Source organism: Uloborus diversus, chromosome 9, assembly GCF_026930045.1.
Source record: "Uloborus diversus isolate 005 chromosome 9, Udiv.v.3.1, whole genome shotgun sequence".
NCBI classification, from domain to species: domain Eukaryota; kingdom Metazoa; phylum Arthropoda; class Arachnida; order Araneae; family Uloboridae; genus Uloborus; species Uloborus diversus.
The window spans coordinates 39,940,626-39,966,954 of NC_072739.1; the positions used below are offsets into that span (position 1 = coordinate 39,940,626).

The 26,329-nt window shown below is 33.9% G+C and overlaps 1 long non-coding RNA gene across 3 annotated transcripts; it reads right to left on the reverse strand.

The window, feature by feature from the left end:
• Positions 1-253: 253 nt before the first annotated feature.
• Positions 254-24,366, reverse strand: LOC129229592 (uncharacterized). 3 transcript variants are annotated; one of them, XR_008581105.1, is made up of 5 exons: positions 24,280-24,366; positions 19,575-19,721; positions 18,434-18,571; positions 4,619-4,808; positions 254-1,887 (listed from the first exon to the last, which is right to left on the reverse strand). It is a non-coding gene; the product is annotated as an uncharacterized LOC129229592 (long non-coding RNA). The 3 variants fall into 3 exon arrangements; XR_008581107.1 differs by lacking the exon at positions 4,619-4,808; XR_008581106.1 differs by lacking the exons at positions 254-1,887; positions 4,619-4,808 and adding an exon at positions 12,422-13,050.
• Positions 24,367-26,329: the final 1,963 nt, after the last annotated feature.

The following is a 26,329-nucleotide window of genomic DNA, read 5'->3' on the forward strand; positions in this document are numbered from 1 at the left end:
TAAAAATTAATACAGTTTTTTTTTATTTGACTTGTTAGAGGGTTTACACATAACTTGAAAACGATACACATAACGAAAAACACACTGGAAATAACTGGCAGAAATCGTTTTTTTTTTTAAATTTGAGAACATGGTTTGAAATCTTTAAAAATGTCGTTTTCTTCGTATTTAGATACTGTTGAAGACTTCAGATTTACGACTTTTCCAAAAAAAAAAAAAAAAAAAAAAAAGACTTTAAAGTGTGTTTACCGTTTCTCTACGGTTATCATATTTTTTTTAAAACAGTTTCATCATCGAATAAACTCTTTCAGTGGAAATATTTCACCCGCAGAAGCATAAAAGTTTTAAACATCACTTTTTTAACAGACAGTCTTAAGAATAATGAAAAAATTCCATGGTTTTTACAATAAAATAAAACAAATATTTCGGGCTCTGGCGTTTTCCCCTATACAGTTGCACGTTAATATCCCGGAACACAAGCCCCTAAAAATTTCAATGCGCAGTCTGTGCCACGACACCCCGCGCCATGGTAGTCACCCCGAGTAAAGAATTAATGCGATATTTCTCACGCGCTTTGGTGGTGACCAAATATGGAAGTGAAATGTCTTGTCAGATGCAGATGTTGAATTCGCGCCGTACCTTCCATTTCTGAACAAAACTCGCTAAATTTGGCGACTTTACTAAAAATTTCGGCAATTTTTAAGACATCATATTTCGATAACGTGGTCACGAGGGCACGTAGTTTGAGTGCCATAAGCATGTTTTCCAATGCTCTTTCGAATGCCACCAATTTGGAAATCTTTTGAATTTCCTTGATCGTGATGTTTCCTGGTAAGCTTCCCTGAGTGATATTCCTGTTTTGCCTTTAAATCAGGGGGATTGCGTTACTTAAACCTCAACAATTTCCTTTGTCTCGACGAAAAAAATAAGCTTTTTTGCTGGTAAATGAAATATAATTCAGGCTCTTATGATACAAACTAGAATTAAATCTTAATTATTTATAAGCAAAAAACATTAATTGTGTAACGGCTCAAATGAGTATCAGACGCATTTGATACTACTGAAGTAGAAAAATGCGAATTAGTATAGACACAAAACTTTCTTTTTTTTTTTTTTAAAGAATAGACGAATATTATGCAGTTATTAATATTAATTTGTTGAGAAATTTTGGAAAAGGATTCATTCAAAATTATCATTTCTGTTTTATAGCAAACATTCTTCCGCAGAAAAAATACTGCCTCGATCTATGTCTTACAAACGGGGATTACAATTTATCTCGACAGTCTTCAAGATAACAAAAAAGACTTGTGCGTCACTTACCTTTTACTCATCAGGGGATGAGGGAAAGCAATCGTCCTTTCCCTCGCCCCAGTGCTTGGGTTCCTCTAGATTTTATTTCAAAAGAAAATACATATTTAGCACATATTTAAGCAGAAAACAATAATACAATAAATTCCTTGGACCTTGGTCACTATTTTAAGCATTACAATTTTTGATTTCTTGACACCAAATTCTTGAACTTATTTTAAAACAGCAGTTCCTTTTCATACACAGTAGCTTTTGCGCTCAGCGTTTACTCTAAGCTAACAGGAAGACGCTTGAAAAGACATCAGTGAATATTTCATAATCAGTCTGAAGGGCCTTTGCAGAACATGGATACAAGTTTTGTGGGGCTCTTTGGATGTTTTCTTTCCATCACAAAAATAAAAGAAATGGCGGGTGTGCCCCGGCACAATATGTTTCAAACCACGACTAAGCGATCACTGCTGGTCTTCATAGTTGAATGTCAATCTTTCGACGGACCAGAGGCAGGGATGTTACATGCAACTGGTTACAGTGCAGCCGAAAAACGTTTTCAGGGTGAGACTCTTTCATCATCATCAGTCACTAAAGAAGAAAACAAACCATTAATACAACGAAAAACAAAAGAAAACTTTGAATACTATTTTAAGCATGCATTATACACCTAGTACAATTTTTTAATAGTAGTCGTCTTCCTTACCACGGTGGCAGACTATTTTTTAGCGCTCTGCGACGCGGCTTAAAAACTCGAAAAGGGTCTGCAAGATAAACCGACATTAGATCAATAAAATCAATTAAATTTAGTATTTTTCCGTCTTTCAACTCAAATATAATTGAGGTCTTCCAACAACAAGCATCAAGTTACATGAGCTTCACTAAACATCAATAGAAAAATCGGTACTTTGTAAGCAGCTGGATATCTCAACAACGTCCTGGTAAACGCATCTAGATTTCGTTGCGAGTTCTGCAGTAAGGCCAAGTATCTGGATCAGGAGTAACATAACTAATTTTAAAAAGACATATGGATGAACACCCGCTTCTTAAAGACTGCTTAAATTTCTCCGCTGACAATAGTAACTAACTAGGCGTGTGTGTGCGTGTAGGCGTGTGTGTATGTTTGCAGTCATATATGTATGTGTATAGACGTGTTTAGGCATGTGTGTTTGTAGTGTGTGTGCTGGCGTGTGTGTGTGCTGGCGTGTATGTGTGCAGGCGTGTGTGCGAGTGTGTGAAGATGTGTGGTGAGCAGGCGTGCGTGTATGCAGATGTGTTTGCGCATTTGTGATGGTGTTTGTGAGTGTGTGACGACCAGGCGTGCATGTATGCAGGCATGTGTGCGCATTTGTGTAGGTGTTTGTATGTGTGAAGATGTTTTTGTGTAGACGTGTGTTGGCGTGTTTGCAAATGTGTGTAGGCGTGCCTGACATTTAACGTTTCGTTTTTTTAATGAACTTTTAAACAAAACCAGGTATTAAACAAGACAAGACAAGAAAAAAGAGAAAGATAAATCACCAAAAAATTAAAATTAACTTATAAAACGTAAAATAATCCACAATTTAAGAAAAAAAGTAATTAAATAAAAAGTGAAAAGCTAGATTAAAATAGCCCGCAAGCTGTAAAACATTTAAAGAAACCTTCATGAAAATGAGATAAATAAATACCTTTGTGCTGAACAGTAACGAAAGACAAAACAACGTAAGCAGAAGCACAAACTTGCAAATTGCAGCAGACACGTGTTTCGGCGTTACAGGGAACGACTTTTTCATTGCAAAAAATAATGAGCTTATGGATGAAAAGACATCCGAAAAAAGCTTTTTTCGTTGTTGAATTAAAGATATATTTTTAAAAAATGCTACTTTTTTAATAAAATTGTTAAAAAAAACATATCAAGTCAAATTTTTTTGGGGGGGGGGAAAAACCTACAAAATAGTATATTAAATTTTTCTATATGGAAAGAATATAGATAATTAAAATTAAAAAAAAAACTTTCCTTCCAGAACCCATTTAGCATAAGAATTTTAAGAAGAATAGAAGTAATGTAATTATTCCTATGTAACTAACTGACATATTTATGCAAAAAAGATGAAACCATTTGACATTCATTCATAGGGAGCTTTTCTCTAATCAAGAACATAGGTTTTAATGAATGAAAACAGCATTTGAACAATAAAAAATAAAGATATTTACTTAAGTACACAAGTTAACTCTATTTCAAATGATTTCAGTATGTAACGAAAAAAATCTTAGATTGCTTTTGTAACAAACAACTTTGAAATGAAAGGAAAAAAAAGAAAAAAAAGCAATTAGGTAATTTCAAAGTATATAAAAGAAGAATACAACTTGGTTATAAAATAAAAGTATCATTTAAGACTGAAGAAAAGAAAACCTTTATGATCTGTGGTGACTGCAAAATAGTATAACGGCAAAAAAAAAGTTTTTTTGATTGAAAGTTCAATTTTAGCAATTAAATTAAAAACACGAAGCAATAACTTTTAAGCTTTTGTAGTATTAATTCAAAAACCAAAGATTTCTTCTTGAAATTGCGATTACAGTATGCTAATTACTTCGAGACAATGGAATAAAGGCAAAGGAGCTAAGGCATTATTGAAGGCTTCCTCTTTTCATGTAGGGTTGTTTATTTTACGTAGAATTGAAAGCGTGAAAGGAAATTTTAAGCTAGGTAAAATAAACAACCTAACAGACACAGAAGCGATCTTAGGAAGTTCATCCTGTGATTAATAAGTAAGATTCAATATTTTGACGTTGAGGAAAAAAGGTGCGCAAATATGCGGCAGTGTATAATTGCACCTCATTAATTTTACTTTTTTTTTAAAACAGATAATTGGTGGGAAATGCATAGGGAATTAGAGAACTTAATTTTGTAAAGCAAAAACAAACATTTTTTTCTTGATAAAATCAATTTTCCCTGATTTTTTGTTATTTTTTCAAAATTCCCTGATATTTCCCTGACTTTTCCCTGATTAATAAAGTTCCCTGATTTTTCCCTGATCTCCCTGATCTGTCGCCACCCTGTAAGTACACTGCTTGACAATTGCTAAAGAACAAGTGATTTATGCAAACTTCTACCTCAGACAGCTGGCCAATGGAAATAAATTCAATCTCAGATGGCGTGGTAGATCAAGACTCGTTATATGTATAAAAGACAGTGCATACAAGCTCAAGGTTAATGCCAAAATTCACGCTGTTTTGTGTTTAACAAAAATAGCGCTGGATGTTGAAAAAGTTTTTTCTCTGAAATTCTCCTTGGTTTTTGAAATATTTAAGAGCAAAATGTCAGCAAGATATAATTTCATACCTACGATCGTGGACGAGTGGTTAGACGACTGGAAGCAGGTCTAAGTGTCACCACTGTAGCTGCTGCAATGGGTGTATCAAAAAGTGTCATCTCGCGATTAAAGAAGGCCGCTGAAGGTAGAAATGCTTTACAAAAGCATGCCGGGGGTCTTGGTAGGAGCACCACACCTTCAGAAGATTGCTATGTAGCCCTAATAGGAAAAAGGAACAGAAATTTCACTCCTTGACAGAAAGCTTCAAATCTTGCAACCGCTACCGGTACGCATGTTTCTGCAAGAACCATCTCACGGCGAGTAAGTAATGTCGGTTTACATGCACGCATCCAAGTTCAACCACGCCATCGTCAAGAGAGATTACGGCTGGTGTAAGGAACATGTTGGTGGGATCGTCAAAATTGGTCTAGAGTGATGTTCTCTGACGAATCTCGTTTCAGTGTGACAAGTGATTCTGGTCAGTAACTACTGTGGAGAGAGCGTGGAACACGTTATGCACGAAAATTTTTTTCTGAACGGTATCGGTACGGCCCAGGCATGATGGTCTGGGCAGGCATAAAGCACAATAGGCAGAACACCGCTTCACATTTTTGAACAAGGATGCGTTACATCGCAAAGGTATTGCAGAAAAGTTATACTGGATCATGTTTGTCTTTTCAGAGGGGTTGTAGATCCACGCTTTCCCTTTGTGGACGACAATGCACTGCCAAACAGGAGCATTGAAGTATCAGACACACTGCCAAGTGAAAACATTCTCCGTATCATGTCGCCTGCTTACTTTCCCGATTTAAATCCAACTGAACATGCCTGGGATGCTCTTGGCAGACGTGTTGCGCAAAGAACAGCCCCTCACAGAACAGTACAAATACTCAAATCCGCCTCGAGAGAGAAGTGAGAAAATATCCCCAACCACTCCTCGGTAGTTTAGTGTGGAGTATGGGAAACATATGCAAAATGTGTATTAGTGTCCGTGGTAATCACACATCATACTAAGGACTCATGTCTCCATTATTCTCATCTAGATCAATTTGTTGTGTTTGTTTAAAAACCATCAAAGTAGGATTTTATTTTTAGTTTTTACTTCACTGATGCAATCTTATCTGTTTTATTTTGTACTTATAATGAAAGCACGTCCTCCCTACTAACTATATACTTAGTTCAGTTTTTTAATCATTTTCTATTCTTAACTATTCCAAAAAAGGTAATTGTTCCTTAGTCGAGCAGTGTATTCCGAGTATATAACAGCTTGTAACCTTACGGGGTTACAAGCTATAAGGCACCACTTTATTGTTCAAAAGATGAAGCTGTGGCTCTCGGGACTTTTTGGAAAGAGAGAATTTATCTAGTAGTTCACCTGAATCCTCTATCTTCAAAAGAACAAAGAGCCGATAAAAGAGGCGACTAGGCTTTTTTTATAACTTGACAAATGCAAGGAAATGACTTATAAGTGGCCCATAATACGAATAGTGAGGGTTCACACTTAAAAACCATAATCTTTGGAGAGTATAGTATGACTCTAATAAGCTAAAGCTTGACCTCGAGTTTGGATTTTGTAAAATCAACATGAAGAAAATAATTGACGGAGCCATGGATCTTGTCATGAATATATGCAAATCTATTGAATCATACAGAAAAATCTCAGCAGCATCTTGCTTCTTCTTCATACAAAAGGGACGCTAAACTACAAAGCAGCATTGCCAAACAAGTAATTTAAAAAGTTTAAGAGAAATATGATGCCAAATGAGGTCGAACTTATACAGGGTGTTCCATTTTAACCTGCAAGACCTCTATTTTCGAAACCGTTAATCCTGGATGCATACTTTAATTTGCAAAAATGTTCAAAATCGGTTGCAGAGTTAAGATATTGAAAGTTTGAAGCAAAAAAAAAAAAAAAAAAAAAAAAGAAGCGAGTCAAAAAATACAAAATTTAACTTTTTATACTGGCCAGGTACCCTAACTTACATTTCGGGAAATAATCTCCATTGAAAGATATTTCAAACGCATAAAATTTGACATTTGAGCGACCAAAACTCAAAGAGTTATTTGAATTCAAAGTTTTAAGGGACCAATTAGAAGATGAGATTGGAACTTATCGCCGTTTCATAAGAATGACAGGTTGTTGAAGTAAAAACAACAAAGTATTTATATTTTCCATTGCTTTTCAAAAATAAAGGCAAACATTACGCCATGATACGCAAAAACACACTGCAAAACCGCAATCAATTTCAAAAAAGCACTCTATGCACAGATATAATTTTAAATCCTTGTTAAATGCTATATTTTCCCTCAAAAGGTGTTAATGGCGAGTGTAAAGTGGTATAAATCACAATACGTTGCGTTTCATATCTCGGTGAATATTGGTCGTATTAATGTCAAACTACTTAATGGAGATTATTTCACTGAACATAAGTTAAGGGACCTAGGGCCTGTACAAAAAATTAAATTTTGTATTTTTGACTCATTTTTATTTTTACTTCAAACTCGCAACAGCTTAACCATATATCTGGTTTTGAAAATTTTTGCAGTTGGAAGTACGCATCTAGGACTAAAAGTTGCAAAAACAGAGGTCTTGCAGGTTAAAACGGAGCACCCTGTATATCTTATATCAATTATGAGAAATAAAGGTAGTGTGAAAAGTATACTTTAACGTCGCTCATTCTTTAATCTAAAATTCTTCGGGTTGCGATTTGAGAATATACCCAACTTAGTCTTCTAGAGGAACAAATTGTATTTGCCAATTACCAATAAAATATTCACTGAAGATGGTATTAAATTAATTTTAAACTTCTTATTGCACAAATCTCATGGAAAACAAAATAATATTTCTTTTTTTGGCATTCGCAAATGTAAGTCTTATTTTCTGTAGTTTAATGTGCTTGAAAATGCCTACTTCTTTTAATTCTGTTTGAATTAAATTTTACTATTAAGGGAGAGCGGGGCTTAAGTTCCGTTTCTCAAACAAGGTCAAAACTTGTTATGTAAACTTAGTTCCAGAATTATTATTCCGAAAGTAAACTAGAGTATGGATATGCCCCTTTGATGTTTATTGTTTTTTGAGTTGCATTACTTAAGATTTTTCATAATTAATTTTTTAGTACGTAAAACCAAAATGAAACAACTTGTCTCACCTTGGGGCAAGTTGCTCCGATATTAACCTGACGATTACTAATGATGATCATTTTAAGAAATGTTTCAAGACAAGTAACTTGTTAAAGGTTAACTTGCGATTTTTTTTATGTAAGTAAATGTTTATTTCAAGACTAATGAACAATATCGTTCAAATAATCAGTTGTTTCTCTTAAACTTACAACAAATTAAACTTATTTCACGTTCTAGCACACACACATTCACAAATTGTATTTACCAATACACATATTTAGAAACAGTTAAAATGCATACTAACGTTATAATATATAACAACAGTAAAATACATGGAGTACAGAGTAATATAGTAAAATTACATATGATAACTGACAACTTCAAAGCTTGAAAGAGCATCAAAATTATGTGAAAAAACATCAATTAAATAAGTCTAGTATTGCTCAACATTGTTGGGATTCGAATCACTCTTTTGATTTTAACTCTTATCAGATTATCCAAAAATGCCCCAATTCATCAGATCTTGACTTTTAGGAATCCTTTCATATTTTGAGGAACAGTTCTGTTCTAACTTAGTTAACGATCTTAGTGCAGTTCCATATTTTTCCAACATTAGGCTCCCATATCTTTAATACTGTCCTTTCCCCATCCCCCCTTTTTTCCCCTTCAGTTTTATCTATCTTCCTTTGTTTATTTTTACCTTTTTGTCTTCATTGACACTCCCCCCACCCCCGAATTTTCTTCTATTTATCTTTATTTTTCCTTTTTTCGAATATTTTTGTTTCTGTTTATTTGATTTCGTGGTTTTCCATTCAGCTTTTCCTTTCCTGCAGTTCACGGTTACTGACAATTTCTTTTCTTTTTGTTTAAGCTGCGGCTTAATCTTTGTCCAATTGAATTCTTTCTTTCTGGGTTCGTACCTAAGAGAAAGCTCTTGGCCTTTGCTTGCATTCCTATTGGTTCCTGATCGGTTTATAACTTTGTCATTGGTGTTTGGCTAATCCGCTGTTTTTACCTTTTAAGCTGCATGCTTATCTGCTCTTGGCTTTTGTCGGATGTCTTTTCATCCATAAGCTCATTATTTTTTGCATTGAAAAAGGCGTTCCCTATAACGCCGAAACACGTGTCTGCAGTAATTTGCAAATTTGCGCTTCTACTAACGTTGTTTTGTCTTACTTTACTGATTTCACAGTGTTACTGGTTTCAACTTAGATTTGAAATAAATTTGAGGGAAGTTAAAGAACTCCAGAACGGAACAACGACCTATCTACACACCCCTCAACCTCAGATTCTTAATGAGTTTCGTAACAACCTTTAGTGAACATACTTTTCTCCCCTAATTTTCATTAGACAAACAGTCTGAAGGGAGAAAAAAAAATCTACAAATGTCTCGAAAAAATTCTTGATATATAGAGATTTTTTCGATATATAGAAACAATTTTTTTACGTAATAAACACAGAAAATTGCTGTGATTTCGATACATGGAAAATTTTGGTATGTGGAAGTTCGATATATGGAGGATCGACTGTAATTGGCGATTCAGCTGGTCATATGAAGTAATCATTTTCTGTATCTGCTGCGAAAGTGAAGTTTTAAGGCTGCTCTTCAGCGGGGAAGAAAAACGATCTCGCTTGAAAATGGGCCTTTTCTTTAAACGAAACCAGTGTACATCAGTGAAATGATTGACACTTCAACAACCAATAGAACGAACGGTGACCGATGAAAGTGTGGATCATGTGACCTGTCACATTTTGCAAAGGGACAGACCGGACGCTCCCCCTGCTGTGCAAGTCAAGGGAGGTATAGCTGTCGGCGAAATGAAACCGCAGCTTTTTACAGAACCTTCCAAGGAAATTCTAGTTCTTTCCCTCTTGAGTCTTGACTACATAGGTAAAAGAAAAATAACTCAATGTAAAAGGCGCGGAATTTTACATTGCCGCGCATTTTGCAATCCTACTTGTGATATTAATTTATTTGTATTCGCACTAAAAATTAATTTTGAAACGAAGATTTTTTCCCCCATCAATACGGTTTCAGATCTCATCTAGGAAAAATTAACGAATGAATGAATATTTGCAATAAATAATTTCATAAATTCGTTTTATTTTTAGAAAAATGTTCGTTATTGAAAATTGATGATTTCAAAAAAGGAAGGAAAAAAAGATAGCCTGCATGACCACACTGAATTTTAACGAAATGAACTCTAAATTCTAACCAAAAAATTTTCTTTAAAAATGGATGATCCTACTTAATATATTTGAAAAATCAAGTGCCGAATAAAAGTGGGGACTAAAAATACCAGTTATCGGTTGGCGAAATTGTTTCGCTTCCGCTGCCTGTTTGCCACTCTCCCTAACCCCATCCCAGTTGTCAGAAAACATTCTTCTTAAAAATGAAACTAGATCCTCTTTGCATAGTTAATACTTGATTGTACAATTAACATTAATGCCACTAATTAGTTACATTAACCTTTATTTGAACTGATAATATTTATATTTTAGTGGTAAATTAAATATGCTACTTTGTTGGTTAGTTACCTGTTTTTCAAATGGAGTGGCGATTACAAAAAATGTGGCTACTATAATTGCCTTTTCTCACCACTGGTGACCAGAAAATTCCCCCAATCTTTATCTTTGAATCCTTTTCTTTTTGAAAAAATATTTATGTATTTATTTCATTACTATATGCAGATGAGAAGGCTACGATAGCATTTCTCAAGGGGTTGTTATGGTGAAAGTTCTTTCAAACTGAGCATAACAACGGCAAAGTCGCGGACGGCTACGGAGAAGGATTTAATGAATTTGAAAAATTAAAGATTTTTCTGTGAACTTTGTTTGTATCCAGGGGTGCTCACCCTGCTCCAAACTCAAAGGCACAAATCACCCCTTCACCCACTCTCAATGTTTGTAAACTATCTTACGCTGAAACTTTGGAATAAAGCTAAACCTAGCACTTTTAGAGTCTCAAACTCCCAGTTACTAAATTCGGCAAAATACATGAGGTATTACATACACTATATGACCAAAAGTATTGGGACACTTTCAAAAATTCACAATTTTACGGATTTCTCGAGAAATAAAAGACCAATTGCTCTCTGCTCTGTAATTTTTTTCACATGAAAAGTATACTCCAGACGTCAAATCCAATAACAATTAAGTCTGCTATTCATTTAGGGGACCAGCAACAAAATATACGTTCTTATCATGAATCACTCTGTAACGATGGCAGGAAAGTGTTGCCAGTTTGCGAACGACCCCTTACCATTCGTCGCATATCCTAGAATTATAGAAATTCGGCTCATTAGATCGCTGATAACTTTTTAAATTTTAAAGAAATTGAGCTGGAATTTTTTTCATGGATTTTAGGAAGTATCTGAGCTTTGGATTATGAACGTTATAAATTGCTATCTTCCGTGCATGCGCAGTGAAAAATTAATTGCTTTAATTGTTCATATTTCATCAATTTTTCCATATTTTAACTTCAAATTTTATTATTATGTCTCTCTAAAATGCTGTCAAATATTCTAAAAGTTTAGTAACGTTTGACGAAATACTCTGCGTGATATGAGGCGAAAACCTTCAAAAAAAATTTGCATTTTTGAAAGAAATGCTTATATTTCCTTGGGTATAAGAGATACTTTCTCAAAAATATAAAAATAAGTTTTTGATAGATTTTTAACTCATTTCTGAAAATTATAGCTTATTCCCAGCAATTTACAATGAAAAATGATCAAAAAACCTTTTTTTTTTATTTCCTCAATTTGTCGTTGGTCCCTAAATGAATAGCAGACTTAATTTTTATTGGAAAATGACAACTAGAGTATACATTTTATGCGAAGCAAATTATAGAACAAATTGGTCTATTTTTTCACGAGAAATCCCTAAAAATGTGAATTTTTGAAAGTGTCCCAATACTTTTGGTCATATAGTGTATATAGTGCTTCTGCTTCAACACATTGAGTTTTTATTAAAATTTTCTAATAAGTCTTGTGAGTATCTGATCCTTGTTAGTTGTCATGTAATAAATATTAAGGGTTGTCCTTTTTCTCAGGAGGTACGAAAATATTACCTAGATATACATCTGCCTGAAAAAAAAATCTCGAAATACTTAGGTGAAAAAAATCTCATCGAGAAATAAAGAGAAATTCATTTCTGGGAGGCCACGACAGATCGCGCAGACCAAATTTGAACTAACAGAAAATGTCTTTTTACAATACTCACAAGAATATGGTTTTTCACTGGTGTGTATCCTCAGATGTGTTTTCAAATTTGAACTAACAGAAAATGTCTTTTTACAATACTCACAAGAATATGGTTTTTCATTTGTGTGTATCCTCAAATGTGTTTTCAAACTTGAACCATCAGAAAATGTCTTTTTACAATATTCACAAGAATATGGTTTTTCATCGGTGTGAATCCTTAAATGTGTTTTGAAATTTGAACTTGCAGAAAATGTCTTTTTACAAAACTCACAAGAATATGGTTTTTCCTTTGTGTGTTTCCTGAAATGTGTTTTCAAACCTGAACTAACAGAAAATGTTCTGTCACAATACTCACAAGAATATGGTTTTTCATTTGTGTGCATCTTCAAATGTGTCCTCAAATGTGAACTTTGAGTAAATGTCTTCTTACAATACTCACAAGAATATGGTTTTTCATTTGTGTGTATCCTCAAATGTGTTTTCAAATATGAACTAAAAGAAAATGTCATTTTACAATACTCACAAGAATAAGGTTTCTCATTTGTATGTTGCATCCTCAAATGCTTTTTCAAATCAGAACTTGTAGAAAAAACTTTTAGACAGTACTCACAAGAATATGGTTTTTCTTTAGTGTGTATCCTCAAATGACTTTTCAAATTTGAACAATCAGAAAATGTCTTCCCACAACCCTCGCAATAATAGTTTTTTAATTGTGTGTATTTTCCAATGCCTTTTCAATTTTTAATTAACAGAAAATGTCTTTTTACAATAGTCACAAGAATATAGTTTTTCCATAATGTATATCCTCAAATCTTTCTTCAAATATTAACTTTGAGAAAACGCCTTTAGACTATATTCACAAGAATAGGATTCCTCCTTAGCATGAAACCTTAAATGTCTATTCTGAAGAGTTGCTAAACCTTCTTTTTTTCTTTTGTTTTTTGTCACAAATACGATTTCATTTTGATGCACATACTCATTTTTTTAAACATAGCAAAGGATAAGTTGCAATAAACAAAAAATACTGTTTTCAAACTGTGGTCGAATAGACTTTTTTTTTAAACTCCCACTTCAAATCAGTTGCAGGTCCAGGGCAAACACAAGAATGGCTTTTCCGCAGCGTGTTAAAACCAGGACTTCTGAAAGCAACATTATAAGTGTCATCATTGTTGAAGACAAAATGCTTAATGATTATCCAATACAATTGGAACCAAGCTTGGAAAGTCTTTGACAGTGTCTGGATCTAATGAATGGGTTTTATCGTCAAGTCAAAATTCCACTTTTGACATGGGTTTTTATGTAACTGTCAAAAACACAAACTACTGTCCAAGACCTGTTTAAAATTAATACAGGCAACAAAATTACATAAGTTTTATAAATTCTGAATTTATACAGTAAGAAAATACTTTTACTTGTATTATATATTTTTAACATAAATTATACATAAAACAGTTCCAAACATAACTAGGATTCAACAAGCTGCATGTCTGTAAAACAAAAGAGATAAAAGAAAGAGCTAGTATCACTACAATAAAATCTTTATATAGTGTGTTGGGATAAGTAGTACCTCTTTCTAGAACAGTTCGCTTTTGAAGCCTTACACTAAAGTTGAAGTACAAAGTTAAAACTTACTCCATCTGAAGAGGTAATTTGGCTACCACCTTGAATTTAAATTCAATGCAAAATTATCTAAACTAAAACGGAAAAAATACGTTACTTTGTACGTTAAGTATGACAAATTGATCAAACCATTAACTTTAATGTAAAAAAACCATGGGGTGCCTTTCATTTACATTTTTGCAAGGACAACAAATGGAAGCTATTTAAAACAACTGATATGAAGCGCACTACGCTTTTTCTTGCATTAATCGGTCAATTACCTATAACACTGGACATCAGGAGTAAAAAACAATGAAATTGAGATATATGTAAAGCCTATATCTGGAAAATTTCAGCAAAAATCGAATAATATCTCTAGCTGCCCATTTGACTTTAAATTCTCAATATTCAGCCAGATTTTTCACCGAACTGGCGAAAATGGAATGACAATTTATAATTGTCTCTCATTTGAAACTACAAATGGCTGAAATTAGACTCTAGAGAAATAAATACGTAATGTACAGTTAGTTGAATGACCTAGGCAATTGCGAAATGGCCTTCAAATGTTTATGCAGCGTGCACATCACACATGCTCTGCCGCCCCTAGCTTGCCCTTTCTTTGTGTTGTTCACTGCTGTCAACTGCGTCCTTTGTTCTAGAGCACTGTTTTTCTCTTCTAAAGTAGTCTATTTAGTTACAATAGTTTCAAACTGTTGAGTTATTACTTCAAACGTAAATGAAGATGCTGCTTTTACATATAAATGACTTTAAAGAAAAGAAAAAAACACATTTAGAAATGAAGATTTTTTTCTACAACGTCACAAATGAGGATTAAACTTGCAAATGTAGCACAGGCTGATGTGTCCGATAGCGGGGGCGGATACAAGGGGAGTCCACTCCCCTAAACAGTCGACAATTCTCTGTCCACATTGAGTATGGTAGTTTGTATTTGCCCATGTCCTATAGATCACTGGCAATTGTTTTAAAGGCTGCTTTGAAAAATACGAGAATAATTAACTTGAATTCAGTCAGTTAGGATACAGTCAGATCAAGAAAAAAAACCCTTCAAGTTACTTTCGGCTTTTGTCCGATGTCTTTTCATCCATACACTTCGTTTGCACTGGAAAAAGTGTTCTTTGCAAAATTGAAACACATGTATCCAATAACCTGCAAGTTTTGTGCAATAAAACGTTGCTGTTACCCTTAATTTTACCTTCAAATAACTCTTTTGATCTTGACACAGTAAAGTAATGGTGGCCCACCATTCCTTATTATTTGCCATACCAGCGGCATTTACATAATATTAAATCAATTTATGCACCAAAAAGCCTTGAAAACTACTCTGCTGATATAGCGTTTAGCAGGTCATAATTTAAGTGTAAGTCGGAGAATCAAGGGCTTTGGGGACCCCTAGTCAGAGCCGGCCTTAGCAGATGCGGGGCCCGATTTGAGAGATCTGACGGGGCCCTAAACAGAACGGTGATACAAAATCGAGGTGCCGACCGATTTTTCTGATTCAGGCAAGGATTCGAAACTGCCCCAATTGTCCGTCTTCCTTCAAATTTCTACATCACATTTCTTTTTTAATTTTTTTATTATTATTATTATTAAATGAAAGAATGAATGAATGACCACAAAAATAAGTGTAAATTTTAAGAACGTAAGAAAAATAGCTCTGAGAATATTTATGCTCAATCATATGCGTTTGGTACACGAGAAAAGGGGGGGGGGGGGGAAAAGAAGTGTGGGGGTTAGGGAATGGCGCCTCGGCTGCTGATTTCTTGTTTTTTTTTTTTTTTTTTTTTTGTAAAATTGGACGATATTGTGGGATTTTAACATGATTGATTAAATTAATTCCAAAAAATGTGGAATATGGCCTCCAAAACCGGGACGGATGACCACTGTAGACTTTCTTCTTTCAATTCAAAGTTCGTTTATCGTGAAATAACACTAGAAAAGTCCATTTAGTTAGAATTTTATTTTCGTGGAATAAATCAATCCACCCATAAAAAATCATTTTATGTATCGATCATTATTGTGCAACTTTGAGAATATGAAAAGTGAGGGGGCAATTCCCTTCACCATTGGCAGTGAGCGGGCGGTTGCTCCCCCCGCCCGAGGAGGGGGGTACTCTCGTACGAGCCGCCTACGCAATTTACAGCTTAGACGGAAAAAGAAAATGCACCAAAATTTATCAGTTCTAAAAAAGGGATTTTAGACTACATGCAAAAAATCAGCCGTCTTTGCATGGGATGTCAGAAGTGGAACGGAATTGCAGGGAACGGAGGAGCTCTTCTTGGGTAATTTTTCGAAATTGAAGTTTAAAAACAGCAGTTTTGGTACGGAGATAAAAGTTTGGGGGGGGGGGGGGGCGTTAGAGGTCAGATAAACCACCCACGCTCCCCGGAAGGGTCTTCAAAGCCAACGTCTAAAATCGCAAATTTGGACAATTCTGTGTAAAATGAAGGGAAAGGAGTAAGGCGGAGGTTTCCTGCCTACCGAATTATTTTAAAAATTTAAAAATAAGTTTAGATTAATTTTGGTAATGATAGGAAATTAAGGGTTCCTCTAAAAAAAAATTTCCGGAATTTTAGTCCCAAGGTGATGTTGATGAAAATGGAGATGAAAGGAATTTAGTGATCTCCTATCGAGGGCTTTAAGGCGCAATTTTAGACTATCGTTGGTGACGTTAGGGCATTCAGTGACTCTTTGAAAAATTTTCCATATTGAAGTGTTAAAAACTCAATTTTAGGCTCTGTTTGGAAACAATGGAGGAAAAGGGAAGTGATTCTTCCCTTATTTTTTTTTCGAAATTGAAATCAGTTTTATGCTATCCAAGAGAAAGAAGGGTTCGAGAGTTCTCTCGTAGTAGTATTTTCTAAAACGAAAATTTTAAGCTATTGTGCTGATTCTAAAGAAAGGGGTCATTAGTTAGGAAAAAGGTTTCAGATAACTTTATCAGAAAATATTTTAAAATTTAAATCTTAAAAGCAATATTTTAGGCTGTCTTTGCGGCAGGGGCGTGCACGGGGGGAGGGGGGGGGGGCAAGAGATGGGGCATCTGTTGTCCTGGGCACGAGCCTGAAGGAGATCCAAGATTTTTTGAAAACTAGGGGTGAAATATAGGGGTAAACAATATAAAAGGGAGGCTGGGAAAAGTCATTTGTGACGGCCCAAAATTTCTGTGCTTTGGAGACGTTAGAGGAGAAGAAAGGGAGGAGGGTGGTGAAACTTATGAATTTTCCTTCCTTGGAAATCCTTTAAAATTGAAACTGAATGATGTACTTTTAGTCAGTTTTTTTGTGATAAAGTTGAGGTAAGGAGTAGCTTCCTCCTGAATTTTTTGAAATTTAATTTTAAAAACGCATCTTCAGTCACGTTAGGGGAGATATGTCAGGATTTGATGGATGCTCCAAGAAATTTTTTGGGCTTGAAGACTTAAAAACCTATTTCCAGGCAATATGTAGAAACGTTAGAAGATTAATGGCAATTTGCTTTATAGAATTGTTATGGAGAGGTTTTACGCTAATAAATGCACACAGTATTTGAAGTATCTTTTGTTTGCTTATTTTTCAGAATTGCACCTACGTTAGTGTTAATTGTGTATTAAAAAAATTGTCATTACTGCTGAGTTTTAAGATTTTTTATCAATACAAATGAAGAAAGTAAAAAAATAATAAAAGTAAATATATAAATGAAATAAATTAAAAAGATTGCTTTGGAGATTCCTGAAATTTCGGAATCTCGGGGGTAAATTTCCGCATTGCCAATGTGATAGTAAGATCCTGGGATAGGGGCCCGTATTAATTGCTGATAATCATTAAAAATTTGTACTTTGGTTCCCCACTACCTAGTTCCTTTCTCTTGACCGACGGTTATAGGGTACAGCGGGTATGGCCTTAGATATGGATTTAAAAATGTTCAATCGGCCATATGTTTTTTTTTCTTCTTCTGGAAATGTATCTGACACTACTAGTTTCAGATAGGTTTCTAGGGACAGATATTTGCTTACTTTAATAGGGATGCTAAAAGTCTCAGGGAATCCCCCCTACTCCCTTAATCACACTGAAAGTAGCTCCATACCCCCAGCTTAAATATCAGTTAAGTATATTATAATTATTATCAGTTAAGTTCATTTGAACTTTTTATTTTCTTTATTTTCTTGTTTATTTTTGCGAGGGGAATTTTTTTTTTTTTTTTAGAGCGGGCCCCTGCTGGCGCGGGGCCCTATTGGGCTCTTTTGCTCTAATTGGCTTAAGGCCGGCTCTGCCCCTAGCTTAGGGGCCCGCCAAAAAATACAAGATTTTTTTTCGTAATGAATGTTTTCATTTGTTTTGGAATACAAAACTTTGCTAAATATTTTTTAATTTTATTGTTAATGTAAAAATTAAATTGTTATTGCTGGCTCTGTTTAAACAAGGTTTATGAGTTTAGCGGAAAACTCTCTCCCACGGAATGAGAAAACTATCTGGAGTGACATCTAGCGCAGAATGGGACCACTCAGATATCACTCCATGCTAGTATGGAGCTCGCTATTACTGCTTAAATATTGCATTTTTTTTCTGTTGATTTACAATACTTGAAGACGTTTGAATTTTTTATAATTGTTTATGTAAGTTTCTAATTACAGTTCTTAAAATTTTTAAGAATGCTCTTCAGAAGTTACAGCTAGCATAAGCTAACAAGGCAAATGGAAAAGGCAATATGAAATACGTCAGCTGAACACTTGTGGTGAAAACCTAACACCAAACCACGAAGAAATGAAGCAATTTAAGCAGAGAGAGCTTAATGTGAGATCAAACATTTAACTGAGATGAAACAGACCTTAACTACAAAATGCTACTGAGTAAGGGGTTCGTAGCTAGGACTGAATCACAAACAATCCCAGCATATAAAAACAGTTAAGGAGAGAGAAAGAGTTACCATTCTCTGGCCTGCAGTAATGCTACATCAAACCACAATATTGAAGATGCCGAAACTTGGAAGCAAAACAGTAAGAATACATCAGGAAGGCAGATGATGATTTTTTTCATTCATCCCGAAATCTCCCATTTGAAATATCTGCAAGTGAAACAATGGCATTAAAGAGGATTAAATAATTATGAATTAATAATAATTAATGCAAAGACGGACAGACAGAAACAAAAAGTAGCAAATTGCTACATTAATTTGCTTTTGATTTAGAATGCTTTTTGTATGATTTTTCTATTTTAAATCAATAAAATTACGGAGTTATATCATGGCCAGGTCCAGGTTATTGACAATTCCATGTTTTCCCTCTTTTCTAGGTGCATAGCAACCCCTGCGTAAATGCACGACCATGTAACATTTCAATTAATCTACACTAAGTTCAATTTTTAAAAAAATTGGAAGGAATTCTTGGCTGCACATTGAAAAATTAGCAAATGGTTGACTTAACAAATTTATGCTTGTTTCACCTGGCAGTGGTGCAGCGTTATTGGGGGGGGGGGGGGGGGGGGCAGGGTTGGCAAAAACCCTGGTTTTTTTAAAAAAGCCCATGGACTCAGGGTTTTTTTTAAATAAAACCCAAAAAAACCAAACTAAAGATGGGTTTTTTAAAAGAAATGTGGGTTTTTTTTTTGTCTTTTTTAAGGAAAATGTGGAGTACTTGTAGCATATTGTTGGCGTAAGTATATGGACCAAGTGCAAAAATTGTCTTTGGGTAAAAAAAAGCTGGAAAACTAGCTAAAATTCAGCGTTTTCTGAAGAAAAGTATAAAAGACGAAAAAACCCAAGAATGGTGAAGTTTCAGATTTTTTAATTTTCATTATTACCAACAGTTAAGGCTAAACATTGTTACATCTCGAGTGATAAAATCTATTGTTCGTTTGCAATTACAACATTTTTTTTTTTGCATTTTACTTTATTGTATTTCATTTTGTTATGCAAAACTACTGTAAAACCTCAAGTAGTTTAAATCCCTTTTTATTGAATTCCAGCTTAATCAAGACATTTCTTTGAATTTTATGTTGCCTGTTTCTCTATTTCTGTGTACAGAGTAAGAAATATTAAATTTTTTCGTAAGATAATGAAAATACTGTACCTGTTCTGTTTTCTGTCGACCGTTTGAAAAATCTGTTTACTTCTAAAAAAATATACCTTGTGTTTATTCCAGATTTGTCACGTGTTGGTGAGCAGAAAAATAATTCACATGAAAGCCTTTTAACTAGATTAGTTTCCTCTGTACGATCTACAAATAGAAAATCAGACGTGACAGGACTTGGTCAAGATAATTTGAGTTATTTATTGACCAGTTTAAGAAAAAAATTAAATACATTTATTTAAAATCTCTGAAGTATATTTTTAATGCCGTTAAGAGTCAACAAATACTATTAAAGATCAAAATTCATTTTTTACGTTAATTGTCTGTGGTGAAGAACAAATAAAAAAGAAGTTTAAATTGAGAAAGTATTTAAATTAATAAATATTTTTAAAAACTTCTCAGGAAATTTAAAAAAACCCAAAAGTGGGCTAAATAATGGGCTTTTTTAAATGGGTTTTGTCAAAAAAAACCATTGGGTACAACCCAATTGGGTCCAATTGGGCCAACCCTGGGGGGGGGGGGGGGGGGGGTAAAGCACCTCTCAAAGGCATTTGTTTTAACATAAATGCAAATTCTAATACAGTAGTTTATACGAATGAAAGGACTCTTTCAATCAAAATCTTCCCTTCAGAAGGTATTTTTGATTCTAAAAAAAAATCCAGAAGGTATTTTTGATCAAAAAAAAAAAAAAAAAAAAAACCATCCAGAAGAAATTTTTGATAAAAAAAATAACCTTTAGAAGGTATTCTTGATCAAAAAACCCTTTCAGAAAGTATTCTTGATTTAAAAAAACCCTCCTGAAGGTATTTTTGATCATCCCCTCCCCTCCAGAAGGTATTCTTGATCAAAAAAAAAAAAAAAAAAAAATCCCCCAGAAGGTATTTTCGAACAAAAAACCCTCCAGAAGGTATTTTTGATCAAAAAATCCCTCCAGAAGGTGATTTGATCAACCCTCCCCCCCCCCCCCAGAAGTTATTTCTGGCTGTTCTAGTGTTTTGCTATTGAAATGAGTCAATAATAGTAAGGTAAGTATAATTTGTCATATTTAGGAAAAATTAAAATGGCAACAAAATATAAGCATTCAATTTTGTTCAAATTTATTCACTTACACTTTATAAGAGAAACGAAAATGAAACGGCCGACTAGTGGCTCCATGCATGGCCGACTACTGGGTTTCTATGGCTGACTACTGGACCATTTTCTCATATTAACAATATAGCTTGGTTTTTAAAATAAAAATATTATTCCAGAAACAAGTTAGAGAATCATTATCAGAAAGGTACAGCCTAAAGTTTTACATCGTTTTTGTTGTTGTATTGACAGCTGAAATTTATAGGTTAACAAAACTTAACAACTGATCTCTAAAAGGCTGACTACTGGAGCATTTAACCTATTTGTTTTTTATTTTCTGTCACAGGCTATTGCTAGTACTTAACTGTAAACATTAAAACCACTAATTTTTTTTTCTTGTAATTTCTACATGATTTTTTAACATGGGATGGTAATGACACTTTGTGTCAATTTTACAAACTAACGCATCATTATCTGCAAAATAAATGTACATATTTTATGAACTAGTGTAGTTTTCCCAAGATACATATTTTGTCTTTCGAAAAAATGCCAAACTGCATCATTCCTGAAAAATTAAAAAATTAAAAATTCAGGTTTGCAAAATTCCACATTGCAGAAGAATGACCCAAATATTGTATAAAATTAGGATTTGAATCAAGAGTGATGTTGTAAATAAACCAGTTCAGTTCATGCATTGTATGTTAACTTGCTAAAAGGTCATTTCATAGCATTTTGTCCAAATGTAGAGTTTACAATATCAAGCCCGGATCTGTGTACCTGCAGTGCAGGTATGCAGCTCATGTCCTTAAGCAGCCCTCCATGTCTTTATGCGGCTCACGTCCTTAAGGGGTCTAACCGCCCAAGAAATTGAAGAAAAAAAAAGAATAATACTAAGACTTATAACGTTGCAAATATGCACTGCTGGCGTCTGTGGAGGGGTTCTACAGATTTTGTTCTACAGATTTTGTTGCAGGGGGAGGGGGAAGTATTTATAGATCCGGGGCTGCCCAACAAGATTTTTTTTTTTTTTTTTTTTTGCCATAACTTATTTAATTTACTTTTTACTGTTTGATTAGCATTGTTTTATTTTTGGATAGTCCAAGCAACACACCAACTCAAAACAAAATAATATTCTTATCAAACAGAAAATTAAATAGTTCTGGCAAAGAAAGTGTCTAGTTGCATACTCTACATTTTAACAAAATAATGTAATCAGGACCAGGGTTTTGGACAGAGCAGGAAGATTATCATCCAAAAGAGTCTTAAACTATCCAAAAGTGTGCTAAAGCTAAAGGGGTCTAATCTAACCAATTTGTAGTTACTATACTACTATTAATGCATAAATATAAGAATTAATTAGAGGTAATTAATGAATATTTGATATATTTTTCTCTGAAATGTTCATTAAAAAAATATTTTATGTGAATAAATCGCTAATAACTCCATTATATAAAAACTCCCTTCTGTAACAGTTGGTAAAGTTATGAAAAGAAACTTGCAACACTACCAAAGTAATTTCAGTTCCACTTATAACTCAAAGGACTATTAAATGTAATATTTAGAAGCTGATATAAGAAAAATAATTTAAGCATAATATTTTTAATACATTCTTTTAAAAATCATAAATTGAAGAATAATAGTTTGATGAATAAAACTTGAGTGCTTTTGTTTAAAAACCAGTGCAATTTTTGTTTTCAATTTATGTTTCTAATATAATTCATTCTAAATTTAAAATAAACAATTAGAATATAGTAGCTTGATAAATTTTAGAAAAAATGATCACCATTTTCCAAGGGGAGATTAGGGATAATGTAATTTTTGATCATGAAATGACACTACAGCCAAAACTAGAAAAACTACTCTAAAACTAAAAGAGTTTTAAATATACATTTTTTTCTTCTGATGAAAAATTATCATTTATTGCAGGGTAGACTGGGGGACGTTTACACCTATACGCAGTGCCCTTTTTCCGAAACGAGTCATAACTGGAGATCCAAAAGTCATACCAAATTGATGCTACTCCCTAGTAAATAGTCTCACAAGTTTTTGAGCATCCATCGAGCTTCGGTTCAGCATGCAGATGAAAAAACTTTTTCTACCAAGTTCCCGCACAGCACACTCGTCTATAAAACGACTATATCTCGTCGAAACTCATCTACATCTAAAGGTGATATCTATTCTACAACTAATAAACGTCATTTCTAGATGTTCTATTAAACATCTATAACTGGACGTCTATTAGTTATCCTTTACAGACGTAAATTAGATCATCCACAAGGGTCGTCTACTAAATGTCGAATAGAAGTGTCCAGTAGAATCAGCACAAACAGTGATGGGTGAAAGCGGATTGCGGTGGTGCTAATTGCTGCAAAAAGTGAATTAAAAATAGTTCATTAGTTCATGTAACAACGGTTAAAGGGCTAGAACTTTATTTTTAAAAAATATTAATGACAATGATGATATTTATAATTTATTGAAATAATTGGCAACACTTGTTGCTATGTTATTAGTGTTGAAGCACGTGCTTCAACGTACGTCGAGCAGCACCGCCGCTTTTTACTTCTGATATTTTGGCGTCTGTTTTATAGCGCCTTATTGATTTCGGTGAGCTTATTCATCTTGTTGATGATTTCTGTTTCAAAATGATATATGGAAATAAGACTGTTGGATAAAAAAATAAGCTTACACACATGAAAAATTGAAAATAAGGTTTTAAGTTTAATAGTGTAATTGCAATAAGTACTAAAATATTGAACTGGCAGATTACACAAAAGTGTATGAATGTTAAAAGGTTAAGGAAAATGTAATGTGTCGTATAAACATTACAATTAAGAGTCCAGAATTGAAAAAACGTGTGCTGCGTTAATAAGCGCACCTAGAAGACGTTTTTTAGATCATCTATAACTGTTCTTGGTAACGTTATCTAGCGCTATGGATATCGTCTAATAGTGCTCTAATTCCACCATTTTTTTATCCATTGTAGTCGTCTTTTCGACGTTTATAAGACGACTTTCGACTGTTCGGAGGGGACATTTCGACGAGTTACGGACGGTTTTTAGATCAGTTATAGACGAGTGTTTAGACCAGATTCGACGACTTTTCAACGTCTATTCCACCAGTTTATGTTGTGTGGGTTGAGTCAATCTTGCGTTGAACGTTTTGAAGCTTATTGTGACTAAATAATACAGTAAAGAACAAATAAATATATAAAAATTAGCAGAATTTTATCCTTTTTTGAGAGGTCATTTGTATGGACAGAAAACATATTATATTTTGTTGCATGTAAAAAATAAATCCAAACTTGCCAACGGAGCACGTCTACGCATGTTCATTGGGACACATTTACGCACGTTCTGTGTCTTATTACTGTCTTACTTCAAAACGGGGCCTGGACGCTTTCTTTGCTCTGCACTGTTTCAAACATTTAATATTTTTGTGTTATTTAGTTTGAAAATCACCATTCATTTCTAATTAAGAAACAGATTCGCATCTCATAGCTTACAATAATATAGCGTTGTTGTCTTCATGCCTATAAAACATTCTTTAATTAATTGTGTGTCATTTTCTTATTATTGAAGTGTTTTAAGACTTTTAAAAAAACATTTAAATTTGGTTAAATATTTCATGCACTTACTCCTTGTTAGAATTTTTACTATGTGTAAACTTGCCGCGGGGACATTCTGAAACCAAAAGTTTTCACAAATTATTTTCTATTTACATCAATCTGTTGCCAAAGCTAAACTGAAACAATATAAATAAAATAAAATGTATTCACAAGGCTAAACTATGAAACACTAGTGCACGCAGCAAATGCAATGAATGGTGGAACCAACCTAACCAAAAAAAAAAGGGCATTATAAGCTTGAAGCGTAATTATAAACTCAATTTAAGCATTCTAGAGTTTTTTTTCCGGCTGTAATTTTAATATATTTGTCTGGTGAGGTTTTGGTGATGATTTATGCAGTTAAGGAACTGAAGTGACACCCGTGTTTGTTTTGGCCGCGAAATTTCATTCGAAGCTCAAAGCTCGAATTGGATGTTCCTATTAAGATTTTGCCTTAGATTAAATTATGTCCATTCCAGGTGTTCCGACTTGTATGTATTTTTTTTTTATCATTTACGTATCTTTTAATTAAAATTGTGTGACTTTTGTCGAGTTCAACAATAACACTTCTTCATGAACGAAGTATAAAAGATGCATGTGTCCAGGTCATAAAACGGGTCAGTCAAAGTCAGTATTTTAAAAATTGGTCACTATAAGTCAATTTTTGCAGAATTTAGTCAGTAAAGTCAGTTTTTTTTTTTTTTCAAATTTACCAATTAATTAAGTTTAAGGTAATATTCCCCGTCGAATTTGTTTTCGTTTTCTGATAAACTATTAAAAGGGAAGTAAATTGCAAATGTAGCAGCCCAATATCGCCAACCAGGTTGTCTGTTTTACTTGATAAAAATCTTTGCTATTCTTTTGGGACGATTTACTTTTATAGAAAACCTAGCTCCCCCTCCTCCCCTGATATTGGATATATTCTTTGAAACATTGTTCTGTTTTGCCCAAAGTAGTAGGTAAAATTTTTTTGTTGAAATGAACATTTGTTGAATTTATTTAGAAAAACAGAAAATAGGGTATCCCATGATTTTGACACTTTTTAGCACAGAGGCAAGTGGTTCGCCAAAAAATTGTGGGAGGGGGGGGGGGGGGTCAGAAGTGAAGAGTGTCAGGGACGGGGGCATCCTGAAGCTGATTTTTTTTTTTTTTTTTGGTAAAATTAGCGATAGTTTAGATGTTAGCCGACTTTGCCGATTAAAGTATCTGTAAAAGTATGGAATGTGGCCTTAGAAATCAGGCTGGACTGAAACAGTAAACTTCCAATTTAAAGTTGCATTCCTATCAATTAGCATAAGAAAAGTCCATTTATTTGTACTTTTTTGTCTTTATTTCTGTGAAAAAAAAATCAATTCACTCGATAAAAAAACACTTCTCAATCAGTAATCCAACGTCAGAAAGCACAAATATTTGCAAAAAATTCCAATATGTTTATCCTTCACTTTGTTCTTAAATGCATTTCTCCATTTGATACATTGCTTTCACACATAGTTTTTCCCGCTGGCAAATTTATTGCTAATTTATTCAGAGTGGTTTCATTTTTGGACTTTTTGCATTGTTTATGGGTTTTTTTGGAAAATTTATTACTTAACGGTTTTTTTCCTGATGGAATTATATAATAAATTTTGCCTCCAGGTGTCATTTTATCTTTTTTGTTTTTGTTTAATTTCTAGTTTTTGATATTTATACTATCTCCTGTTCCACCGTGTTGCTTTTCTCGGATGACTTTTCATCCAGAAGCTCACATTTCTTTGCATTGAAAAAGGTGTTCCTTGTAACACCGAAACACGTGTCTGCAATATTTTGCAAATATTTGTGCTTTCTGACGTTGGATTACTGATTTTTTGGACTTCTCAATCAATTGCTAATTTTTCACCCTGAAAAGTTAGGGGGGGGGGGGGCAGGATCCTTGACTCTTGGAAGTGAGAGGGCGGTTGCCTCCCTTGTTTTCCCATAGGAGCTCATTTTGCTCTTTGATTTCACAATATTTAAGATTGAGAAACACAGTTAAATGTTAATATGAACTTGTGATTCTGTTACCCTTAATTACTTAAAACACGTGGTTTACCATCAAAAGTAT